We start from the raw sequence: 13,892 nt of genomic DNA, 5'->3' as shown, positions 1-13,892 counted from the left end.
TATCTTTGTACGTGACGCAGAAATGATTAAGAATATATAAGTATTTTTCATTTTTAAAAAATATTGGAATTCCGCCTATTTACATTGTAGATATTTGTTTTTTCCCGTGAAAACTAAATTCCTTAGCTGACTTATTTTCATATATTTTTGTACGTGATGCGGCAAGGATTAAGAATTTATAACTATATTTCAGTTAAAAAAAATTTCGAATTTCCCGCCTGTTTACAATGTTTGAATTTCCCGCCTTTTTTGCATTGTAGATATTTGATGTTTTTCCTTGAAAACTAAATTTCTTAGCTGATTTACTTTGATATATTTTTGTACGTGATGCGGCAAGGATTAAGAATATATAACTGTATTTCAGTTTAAAAAAATGTTCGAATTTCACGCCAATTTACAATGTTTGAATTTCCCGCCTTTTTACATTGTATACATTTGATTTTTTTCCGGGCAAACTAAATTTCTTAGGTGACTTTTTTTACATATTTTTGTACGTGTGTCGGCAAGGATTATGAATATACAACTATATTTCAGTTTAAAAAAATGTTCGAATTTAACGCTAATTTACAATCTTTGATTTTCCTCTGCCTTTTTAACATTGTAGATAATTGATTTTTTTCCGGGAAAACTAATTTTCTTAGCTGACTTATTTTTACATATTTTTGTACGTGATGCGGCAAGGATAAAGAATATATAACTATATATCAGTTAAAAAAATGTTCGAATTTCCCGCCTAATTACAATGTTTGAATTTCCCGCCTTTTTTACATTGTAGATATTTGATTTTTTTCCGGGAAAACTAAATTTCTTAGTTGTATTTTTTTTTTGACATATTTTTGTACGTGATGCGGCAAGGACTAAGAATATATAAGTATATTTCAGTTTTAAAAAATATTGGAATTTCCCGCCAATTTACAATGTTTGAATTTCCCGCCTTTTTACATTGTAGATATTTGATTTTTTTCCTGGAAAACTAAATTTCTTAGTTGTATTTTTTTTGACATATTTTTGTACGTGTTGCGGCAAGGATTATGAATATATAATTATATTTCAATTTTAAAAAATATTGGAATTTCCCACCCATTTACAGTGTAGATGTTTGATTTTTTCCTGGGAAAATAAATTTCTTAGCTGGCTTGTTTTGACATATTTTAGTACGTGATGCGGCAGGAATTAAGAATATATAACTATATTTCAGTTTAAAAAAATGTTCGAATTTCCCGCCAATTTACAATGTTTGAATTTCCCGCCTTTTTACATTGTAGATATTTGATTTTTTTCCGGGCAAACTAAGTTTCTTAGGTGACTTTTTTTACATATTTTTGTACGTGTGTCGGCAAGGATTATGAATATACAACTATATTTCAGTTTAAAAAAATGTTCGAATTTAACGCTAATTTACAATCTTTGAATTTATTGCCTTTTTAACATTGTAGATATTTGATTTTTTTCCGGGAAAACTAAATTTCAGAGGTGACTTTTTTGACATATTTTTGTACCTGTGTCGGCAAGGATTATGATTATACAACTATATTTCAGTTTTAAAAAGTGTTGAAATTTCCCGCCTATTTACATTTTCGATATTTGGTTTTTTCCCGGGAAAACTAAATTTCTTAGCTGACTTATTTTGATATATTTTTGTACGTGATGCGGCAAGGATTAAGAATATATAACTATATTTCTGTTTAAAAAAATGTTCGAATTTAACGCTAATTTACAATCTTTGAATTTCCCGCCTTTTTAACATTGTAAATATTTGATTTTTTTCCGGGAAAACTAAATTTCTTAGCTGGCTTATTTTGACATATTTTTGTACGTGATGCGGCAAGGATTAAGAATATATAACTATATATCAGTTAAAAAAATGTTCGAATTTCCCGCCTATTTACAATGGTTGAATTTCCCGTCTTTTTTGCATTGTAGATATTTGATTTTTTTCCGGGAAAACTAAATTTCTTAGTTGACTTATTTTGACATATTTTTGTACTTGTTGCGGCAAGGATTATGAATATATAACTATATTTCAGTTTTAAAAAATGTTGGAATTTCTCGCCTATTTACAGTGTAGATATTTGATTTTTTCCAGAGAAAACTAAATTTCTTAGCTGGCTTATTTTGACATATTTTTCTACGTGATGCGGCAAGGATTAAGAATATATAACTATATTTCAGTTTAAAAAAATGTTCGAATTTCCCGCTAATTTACAATCTTCGAATTTCCCGCCTTTTTAACATTGTAGATATTTGATTTTTTTCCGGGAAAACTAAATTTCTTAGCTGTATTTTTTTGACATATTTTTGTACGTGATGCGGCAAGGATTAAGAATATATAACTATATCTGAATTTTAAAAAATGTTGGAATAAGCCGCCTATTTATATTGCAGATATTTGACTTTTTTCCGGGAAAACTAAATTTTTAGCTGACTTATTTTGACATATTTTTGTACGTGATGCGGCAAGGATTAAGAATATATAACTATATTTCAGTTTAAAAAAATTTCGAATTTCCCGCCTGTTTACAATGTTTGAATTTCCCGCATTTTTTGCATTGTAGATATTTGATTTTTTTCCGGGAAAACTAAATTTTTTAGCTGACTTACTTTGATATATTTTTGTACGTGATGCGGCAAGGATTAAGAATATATAACTATATTTCAGTTTTAAAAAAATGTTTGAATTTCCCGTCTTTTTTACGTTGTAGATATTTGATTTTTTTTTCCGGGAAAACTAAATGTCTTAGCTGAATTATTTTGACATATTTTTGTACGTGATGCGGCAAGGATTAAGAATATATTAGTATATTTCAGTTTTAAAAAATGTTGGAATTTCCCGCCTATTTACAATGTTTGAATTTCCCGCCTTTTTACATGGTATATATTTGATTTTTTTCCGGGAAAACTTAATTTCTTAGTTGACTTATTTTGACATATTTTTTGTACATGATGCGGCAAGGATTATGAATATATATATAACTATATTTCAGTTTTAAAAAATGTTGGAATTTCCCTCCTATTTACATTGTAGATATTTGATTTTTTCCCGGTAAAACTAAATTTCTTAGCTGACTTATTTTTACATATTTTTGTACGTGATGCGGCAAGGATTAAGAATATATAACTATATTTCAGTTAAAAAAATGTTCGATTTTCCCGCCCATTTAAAATGTTTGAATTTCCCGCCTATTTACATTGTAGATATTTGATTTTTTCCCAGACAAACTAAATTTCTTAGCTGGCTTATTTTGACATATTTTTGTACATGACGCGGCAAGGATTAAGAATATATAACTATATTTCAGTTTAAAAAAATTTCGAATTCCCCGCCTGTTTACAATGTTTGAATTTCCCGCATTTTTTGCATTGTAGATATTTGATTTTTTTCCGGGAAAACTACATTTCTTAGCTGACTTACTTTGATATATTTTTTAGGTGATGCGGAAAGGATTAAAAATATATAACTATATTTCAGTTTTAAAAAAAATGTTTGAATTTCCCGCCTTTTTACATTGTAGATATTTGATTTTTTTTCCGGGAAAACTAAATGTCTTAGCTGACTTATTTTGACATATTTTTGTACGTGATGCGGCAAGGATTAAGAATATATAACTATATTTCAGTTAAAAAAATTTTCGATTTTCCCGCCTATTTATAATGTTTGAATTTCCCGCCTATTTACATTGTAGATATTTGATTTTTTCCCGGAAAAATTAAATTTCTTAGCTGGTTTATTTTGACACATTTTTGTACATGATTTGTCAAGGATTAAGAATATATAACTATATTTCAGTTTAAAAAAATTTCGAATTTCCCGCCTGTTTACAATGTAGATATTTGATTTTTTTTCCGGGAAAACTAAATTTCTTAGCTGACTTACTTTGATATATTTTTGTAGGTGATGCGGCAAGGATTATGAATATATAATATGTTTCAGTTGTAAAAAAATGTTTGAATTTCCCGTCTTTTTACATTGTAGATATTTGATTTTTTTTCCGGGAAAACTAAATGTCTTAGCTGACTTATTTTGACATATTTTTGTACGTGATGCGGCAAGAATTAAGAATATATAAGTATATTTCAGTTTTAAAAAATGTTGGAATATCCCGCCTTTTTACATGGTAGATATTTGATTTTTTTTCCGGGAAAACTAAATTTCTTAGCTGACTTATTTTGACATATTTTTTGTACATGATGCGGCAAGGATTATGAATATATATATAACTATATTTCAGTTTTAAAAAATGTTGGAATTTCCCTCCTATTTACATTGTAGATATTTGATTTTTTCCCGGTAAAACTAAACTTCTGAGCTGACTTATTTATACATATTTTTGTACGTGATGCGGCAAGGATTAAGAATATATAACTATATTTCAGTTTAAAAAATGTTCGATTTTCCCGCCTATTTATAATGTTTGAAATTCCCGCCTATTTACATTGTAGATATTTGATTTTTTCTCGGAAAAACTTAATTTCTTAGCTGACTTATTTTGACATATTTTTGTACATGATGCGGCAAGGATTAAGAATATGTAACTATATTTCAGTTAAAAAAATTTCGAATTTCCCGCCTGTTTACAATGTTTGAATTTCCCGCATTTTTTGCATTGTAGATATTTGATTTTTTTCCAGGAAAACTAAATTTTTTAGCTGACTTATTTTGAGATATTTTTGTACGTGATGCGGCAAGGATTAAGAATATATAACTATATTTCAGTTTAAAAAAATGTTCGAATTCCCGCCAATTTACAGTGTTTGAATTTCCGCCTTTTTACATTGTAGATATTTGATTTTTCCCGGAAAAACTAAATTTCTTAGCTGACTTATTTTGACATATTTTAGTACGTGTTTTGGCTTGTTGATCGACGAACGATGACGTCATTTGCTAGTTGGATGGCCTTCCGACTCTAGTTGCCCCTAGAGTCCCTATATGAAAACGTAGTTTTCAGAGTTGCGACAACGCGGTATCATTTTCCTATTGGTCAAAGACCGCCTGAGGCAAGGTTTCTTCTTCTCCCGTAGGATTAACATGGAGCGTATGATAGTGCTGTAGAAAAACCCAGAATCTGAAAAATTAAAGGTGAGTCCAGGATTTTAATGCTCATATTACTGTTCTACAATGTTCAAATTATACGTGTGTACCTTTACTTGAGTGAGTCCATTCCTATTTCTTTAACTACCGCGTAATTATATCAAGAACATGTGTTCCGGTGTGCTAAAATTCCATCCTGACACTTTATTTGGGTCTTTTATAGTTATTTTTTCTGTTAAATCGATGATTCCAATCACAACATTATTGAAAAACAACAGTTTTAGATAAGGCAAAAGTCTAAATTGTGTAAATTAAATTTTTTTTAACGATAGATCTTTGTATTCGGCTTGGCGCGATCATTTTCGTGCTTGGCGACGAGTGGAAGTAAACAAAACATAAACTTGTGATGTGAAGAGATCTTAACTTGTGATTTGTATTATAAATGCTGTATGCTGCGGAAATTTTTATTTTAAATGAATGTGACTTGATATAAAACCCATTTTAATTTATGTTTTAATGTTAAGGTTTTTATTTTTCCTGATCATTTCTTAGACAAAAATTGGCTAATGTATCGTTTTTAATGTTCCTTCAAGCTATAAAACTTCATGTTAAATCTTCTCTTTATGCAACGTAAGTATTTACAGTGTTCAATTTTTGTTTTTTGAATGGAGATGCAGAGGAAATAAAATGCTTTTAAATTATAGGACTTTCAGTGCTTGCTGGCAGTATCTTTTAATAACATTTTGATTTATGGAAACGTTTTGTTATGATATTCTGCCAAATGTTTATTAGTTAAAATTTGTTAAAAAAATGTCATTTCAATTATGAAATTACAGTCATCCCTCGCTACTTCGCGCTTCAACTTTCGCGGCTTCACTACTTCGCAGTTTTTTTTTTTCAGTTTTTTTCAAATTTAGTAACTAGCCTTTTGCTCGTGTAAACTTTTTCCTACAAAAGAATAACCATGCATGTCTTTTTAAGTAAACTGAGCTCTTCTGAGGCGTGTAGTTTTACTAGTTGAGGGAGTGGAGGTATATAAAATCACCGAAGAAAGTGAAGGGAATCGCTATCTCATTTTAACTATTAAACACTGACTGGAAAGTATAAATCACTGTATTATTACTAGAGGATGTAAAAATGCATCTATAAATGGTGTTCAACAATGTAAAGTTGTATACGGTGTATACTTAATACCTTTAATGGGGATAAATGTAGAGAGGAAGAATGGGAGCTCATACGGTCACTAACTGGCAATTAATTCATCATCGAACTAGTTGAGCTATTTTCATAGATTAGTAGATAGATTGTAAGAACTTCATGTGTGTGTGTAGTTTGTTTCTCAATGATTAACAATGTGATATATATTTCGTCTAATTTTGTGCAATATATTAAGTAATACAAATGTAATGGTGGCAAATAATGCTGTTTCATGTCTAGGGGGCTCTATGTTAGAAACCTATTTAAGTTGTTGTAAAGTAAGTTTCATTTGCTCTAATTAAGAAAATATTCGGTTTATAAATACAGAATCCTACTTCGCGGAAATTCAGTTATTGCGGTAAGTCTGGAACGAATTAACCACGATAAACGAGGGTTAACTGTAATGTGACCACATGAATTTGCCAAAGCGTTTGATGGTAGCATTGGATATGAAGTACAACACTTGCTTGACACACAGTAGTTTTTATCGATTTTTTTAGGTTGAGCGAGCCAATTTAAAATGTACTATTTTATTAAAAATTTAATGAATTGTAGGTAGTTTTGGTTATTTTGGTAATTTACTCTTTTTTATTCAACAAGCATGCCAGTTGCTGTGTGTTCCATCATAAACAGAAAACTGAGGTGTTCTAAGTTCGGTTCAAGTAGTGTGTTGGTACATTTTATTATGCTCTAATTAGGGTTTACTAATTTTTAGGTTGCCTTGTTATTTCCTTTACCTGCTATTTCTTTATCATCTGAAGAATCAAGTGCACGCTATCACCCCGCTTCAGGTTCGTAAAAATTTCTATTTTTATTGAGAAAATGATTTTTAAATAATTATGCCATGATTGATACATAGTTAAGTTTTAACAGTGTTGAATTACCTTTGAGGTAAGGACTGTTATCATGGGTTTTTGAGATTGTAAAAGTCCTCCCAACCACAAAGTTCTTGTTTGTCAGAAATTAGATACATTTAAAGATTTGTGGGTTGAAATATCAATACTTTTATAATGAAATGCTAAATCAAAGATTTTTTAAGTGAAACTTTTTATGCAAGGGCTTTGAAGTTATATACAACCTTTTTGTGTGACGAAAAGTGGTGGGGATAAGCAATGTCTGTTAGAAGGAAAATAGTGGCTTGCTTGCCTTCTTGTATATCTTGCCTTCTGCCATATTGGAGAAAAGTGAGACCTTGCACTCTTCTTGCTTCCTTTCTCATTTTGTATGGTTGCATGTACTACGTTTAGGCAGCTCAGAGATCAATATGTACATTTGTAATTACTTACTTTAGTTATCGTAAACAGATCATTTCTCTTCTTAAGAAGGAAAAAGATGATCATTATCAGTGGACACATGTATATAATTTTATGTAAGAAAATGAATAAGAAATACAATCTATTCAAAAGTGTTTGATGAACAATTAACATGTTTCGCGTCTATCATGTGTCCTTATGACACAACCCCTTTCTTGGAATCAAACTTTAGAAGAATTCTACTCTTCTAGATCAGCAGAAAAATAGTACATGAAGCTCACACCCCACATCAAGTTCATAAAAATTTCGATATTTGGTGGGAAAATGATTTTTAAATAATCCTATCTCGATTAATGTCGAGTTAAATTTTAACTAGTGTGGAATTGCATTTTAAAATAAAGGCTGTCATAATGGGTTTTTGAATTATCTGTAAAGATCAGGGTTCGAAAATATCTGATATTTTGATATATATTGGATATTATGATATTTCTCCGATGTTTTCAACCAATGCATAATTAAGTCTTTAGTAACTGCTTCCTTAAATCAGTTATTTATTTTTCTTATATTATTATTATAATGCATCCACTTTAAAAGTAATGTTTCTTTCATTATTTATATTTCATTTATTACATGTTCGTGATTTTGCCTCACCCACTCAAAAAGTAATTCAATTGCATCTGAGTTCATTTCAACCACTCATAAAAATAAATGTATAAATAAATAAATATTCAATTTATCAGAGATTATCTTAATTTGTTGAAGACTTTAGAAAATCAATACTTTTGTCAGGAAATAAAACATTGAAATAAAGGGGAATTCAAATGCTCTAAAACAGTGGTGCCCAACATACGGCTTTCAAAACTGATTCATGTGGCCAGCTGAAATATCTGGTATAGATAAATGAATTTACTGAAAAATGTGGCTTTATTTTAAAGAATCTAAATTTAAGCATCAGTATATTGCATTCTCTATATTTTTACTTCACTTAAATTTATATGTTAAAGCCAAACAAGAACAGTTTATAATTAGTTTCTACAGTATGCACTGTAGAAACTAATTTTTTCAATCACAAGCACAAGTAAGCTCTTTGATGAGGTAGTTAGCATTCACGTAAAAGTTTAAGACAGGAGTTAAATTTTTTTTTCTCCCCAATCTTGACTAAAACCATTAAAAAAAATTAATTTATAGTTTTCTGAAAATTACTTAGGACTACTGAAATAACACTTTCTGGAAAAAAATTTGTTCAATATAACTGTGCCATGTGATTTCGTTATAGGATTTGTAGGACCATAGGAACTATTTGTTGGTCAGAAAATAAAATAAAAAATATTAATATTATTAAAATAATTGGGACCGGAACAACGTGCCCCACTGTCCAACATACCCCTCCTACCCCTACAATTTTGCTGAGGATATTCCTAAGTGAATTGCAGAAAAAACAAGCAAGTTTTCTCACGGTTCCTATAAAATTTGGAATAACGAACGTTCATCACTTATTTTAGTCATCATAAACTGATGATTTCTCTTCTTAAGAGCAAAGATGATGCATAGTAAAAAATATGTACATCATTTTATGTACAGAAATGAATGAAAAACACAATCTATGCTAGTCAAAAGAGATTGATGAATTAAAATATTCCCCCGTAATATGTGTTTTACTTTTTCATATGTTTTTAGAACACCCTGTTATTTGAAATTAAACTTTACAACAAACTTAATGCAAAGTAGTTGAAATGTGTACTAGTTCAATTAATGTGTGTTTATTTATTTTCCATTTATAATTTTATGAACTACTTTAAAAAACATTCCTGCCAATTCAAAACATCAGCCATATTGATGATTTAGCACATTGGAAGTTTTACTTCTGCTTTTAAATTTATTTGCCCTTAATGTTTTTTAAGTTTCTTCCAGATATTCTGAAACTTGAAGAAAGCACAATTACTAGCTTAATTATAGCCCTGATGCAGATGTTCTAGAAAACTCATGATAATATTGTACTTTTCGCTTAAAAAATTGTATAATAGAATGATCTCCAACATTAAGTTTACAAGGAAGTCCAGAAATCATTTTCCAAGTTTTCTTAGCTTGACAGTTTTATCAAAACTAATTTTAATGAAGTTGTTTAAAAAAATAATAAATTTCCATATATAATATGCCATTCATGTTTGTTATGTTGAAAACTTCAAGAAATTTTTTGCCGCAATGGTCTTTGGACTTTCAACAACGACCTACAAGCCAACGAAAATGTTGTGTTTAAATGCTAAATAGTGTAATTAAATGAAATTTTGATCTTCATACAGACAATGCTGTATTTCTGATTTGTTACGCTTATTATCAAATTTATTATTATTTATTATTCATTTGTATAATAATATTGAAATGTAAAGAGGTTAAACAAACAATACTTTTGCAACAGAAATTGAGAAATAGTAGCTGAAATTCTGTTTTGATTCTCTAAATTTGGAGTTTTGAATTTGTTTTGTAAAACAAGTGCTTTCTTAAGGTTTATGCTTGTTTGTCATGTAAAAATATTGTTTTCAATTCAGATTTATAACAAACTTTTTGGTATTTAAGGCAAGGCTAAAAAATTTAGGTATACATGAAATTATGAAGATGTATTTAGGTTTGTTTATTGTTATACCTTATTTCAGCATTAAATGAACAGTTCATTTCTGCTTATTCTGTTCCTGTAATTATCCAGAACCCCCCCCCTCTCAAAATGAGATTTTTCTCTCCACTTAAACTACAGGACAGAATTTGAATAACTGCAAATAGCTCCAATTTTGGAAGGGGTTGGTAGCAACTGTTATCTTAGTCCACTTCTGACTGTCAGTGCACCTGTTCTGTTTCTGACTGAGTTCTGCAAGCATTTTTCAGGATATTAGAACATACGTCGTGTTCATCCATCCATGATATGGGGTATTGAATGGAATAACAATCTATATGAAAAAATCTGAACAAAAAATTCAATTTATTTCAATCAAGGGAGTTTTTTTTTTTCATAAAAATTCACTTCACTAATAGTATAAGAGAAAATAAATTACAAGCATCAGTATATTTTGCCCTGTCTAATCGAAACCCCCTGATTGAGTAGATGGGAGTAAAGCCTATAACAAAATTTATTTTCTTCATGTTTATAAGTGACTGAAATTTTTGATTAAACTAATGTTTTTTCCATAATTATTAATTTTAGGAAATGATACTTTGGAGTAAGGAATTTTTAAAAATTTGGTAATAATAACCACATTTTGAACATCTAAATATTTTGACGTTACGTTGCATTTCAGAAAACACAAAGATTAATCTTAGCCTATTTTGTTACTTAAGCAGTTATTGATAATAATAGCTTGTCCCAAAATCTATAAAAACTACAAATTCTGTTTCGGTACCCTGAATTTGATTCTGATTGCCTAGTTGAGAAAAATGTCTTCGTTTCCTCTTTTTTTCTCGTGTAAAAATGTTCGAAATTCTGTGTTTGAAATAAAGTTTACATATGTAACAACACCAAAAAATTAATTGAACATTAGAGACTTTGGTTGTAATCTTTATGTGTTAATGACCTAAAGATTTAGTATGGAATGAATGAGTTTTCTTCATGCTAAGTTGTATTTAAAATCTCTGTCAAAATTAAATGTAAACATTGCTTTTCCACAAAAATTGAAAATAAGTACAAGTCCTCTACTGGTACTGTGAATGATTTTTTTTTCTTTGTAATATTGTTTTGATGTGAAAATATTGTTCAAAATTTAAGTAATAGATGTATGATGCAGAGAAATAAATAAATAACAATAGATACATTTGTTTCTTATTCATATGAGTTGAAAATAAGTAATGTTTAAAATTACACCCCTCAACTCCTCAATTTATTTCTGAAGATTTCTATCTACATCAAATTAAAGTAATAATTTTAAATTGTATTCAAGTTAATATTTTAACCATGAGTGCCTACTGAACCACTAAAATATTTAGAGGTTCTTGGTATTTTTTCTTTCTTTTTTCTGGAGGGGGGGGGGTTACCTCCTTTTAACCATCTACCTATTTCTAGTATTAAGCTTTCAAATTTTCCTTTGCATATTTATCTTTCAAATTTTTAATTTAATGTTTAACTTATTCACATTTAAATCAGAAAATTGTACAGGGTAAACTTAAACATGCAATTTTTTTTTAAATAGAAAACCATTTTTATTAGTAGTGTTGCCTTTTAGATGGTTACAGGAAATATTTTTAGATTTAAAACTCTTTATAAGGCTCGCCTTTCCAAAACAAAAACAAGCAATTTCTAATGTGCATTATCTGTCGTCCATTTATTTATTTTCATTTTCTTACCTTTTTTTATCTCTTCATTTATTTTGAATCAATTAAATTCTAATATATGGAGGTGAGAATTCACATGCTGCAACCCCCCCCCCCCCAAAAAAAATAAATAAAATAAATAAAAAAAAATTTTTACAAAAAAAAAAAAACTGTTGGCAGAGTTAAATGGATATATTTTTGCTGAAATTAAAAATTAATAAATTATTCCTTAGTTTTAACTGTAAAAGGCATGTGACAGCAAAGTTGCACTTTTTAAAGATTAGCCCTTTAGTAACAGAAGTTTTTAATTAAACTAATGTTTTGTTAACAGTTATGGGAAACAACACTTTGAAGTGAGATTTTTTGAACATTTTGTAATAATAAACACATTTTGTACATCAACTATTTTGAAGTTACATTTTATTTCAGAAAACATTAAGACTGTTTTGCCACGTAAATGTAATAGTCACGAACATTTAATTTTAAATCCTGTCTTGGTACTCTGGTTTTGATTGCTTAATTAAAAAATGCTTTTTTTTCCGGATGAAAATGCTGGAAATTATGTGTTTTGAATAAAGTTTATAGATACAATAACACCAGAAAATAAATTGAACAACAGAGATCTATGACAACAAGATTACAACAATAAGATCATGCTATTGATCTGCATGAAATAAATGAGTTTTCCTCATGCTAAATTGTTTTTAGTTTTTGCTTTCTCATAAAAATTCAAAATAAGTAAAAGTCCTTTTTTGGTGCTCTGAATTGTTTTAATTTTATTTCATTAAAAAAATGTCTACTACTTAACTACCTTTCATTCTAGTATTGTGTTTTGGTATAAAAATGTTGTTGAAACTTTTAAGTAATAGATAGTGTGCTTTCGAGAAATAAGTATAAAACAATGGAGACATCTGTTTCTTATATACGATTGTTGAAAAAATATAATGTGTCAAAATACATGTCCCCCCCCCCTTAGCTTCCCAATTTATTTCTAAATATTTCTATCTGCATCTATTTAATTAATATAATTTCAGTTTTCAACTTTATACAAATTAATCTTTTAACTAAGTAGGTGTGCCCACTAAACCATTGAAATATTCAGAGGTTCTTAATCTCTTTTTTGGAGTGGGGGGGGGGCGAGATAGGATCCCCCCCCCCGCAGTGTGGGGTGGCCCACGTCTTAGGGGGTCCAACAGCCTATGAAATTGAAGAAAAAAAAATTGAAAAAAACGTAGCACTAAGACTTATTTAACATTACAAACATACACTGATCACCTCTGGGGAGTGACCATACAGATTTTGTTGCAGGGAGGCCCAAAATGTATAGATCCAGGCCTGGATAGGGTACCTTGTTTTAAACTTTCTACATATGTCTAGTATTACTCTTTCAAACTTTCCTTTGCGTATACACGGGTGCCACACCCCTAACAGCACCCCCCCCCCCCTTAGGTGGCCATCCCAGGATTTTGATATCAATATAAGAAATATTTCTAAGTTCAAAAATCTTTATAAAGTAGCAAAAGTCTAATGTAGCAAAAACAAGCAATTTTTTTATATTCGTTATTTGTTGCCAATTTATTTATTTTCATTATCTTAATCAATTTTTATTCCTTCATTCACTTTGAATCAATTAAAACTAATATAATTTTCGTTGTCTCGGAATCTTTTGATTAAATTAAAATTAAAAGTATTAAAGAGAATAAGGTTTAAAAAAAAATCTGCTTTTAATTCTGCTAACACAGAGCCATTTTGTCTTTTTTTAATGTTTGAATCTAAGGCTGCGTTCGGAAACGATCCATCGGTTACACCGCGTGGTTAGTCCGGTGTGGTTATGACGTATTTGGAATTTCTCTAGGAATTCCGGTAGAACAGCTGTGTTTCCGAACGCTCGTGGTTAAACCGCGGTAGTTCTAGTTCAGCAGCAAACGACACTCCAATCAACGCGTAACTTTCATAATAGGCAAGTCACATGTGTTACGATCAAAACATGAAACACGACCGGATTGGCCAACACAGACTTTGTGACGTTTGTGATCTCGCTAACCGCTTCCAGACAGCGATGCCACAGGTTGCTACCAAGTCGACCGCCAGAAAACAACCGCAGTGTTTCCGAACGCGGT

This window comes from Uloborus diversus, chromosome 3 (genome assembly GCF_026930045.1).
Source record: "Uloborus diversus isolate 005 chromosome 3, Udiv.v.3.1, whole genome shotgun sequence".
Taxonomy (NCBI): Eukaryota; Metazoa; Arthropoda; class Arachnida; order Araneae; family Uloboridae; genus Uloborus; species Uloborus diversus.
The sequence above is the reverse complement of the archived record's forward strand: the minus strand, read 5'-3'. Positions refer to the sequence as shown.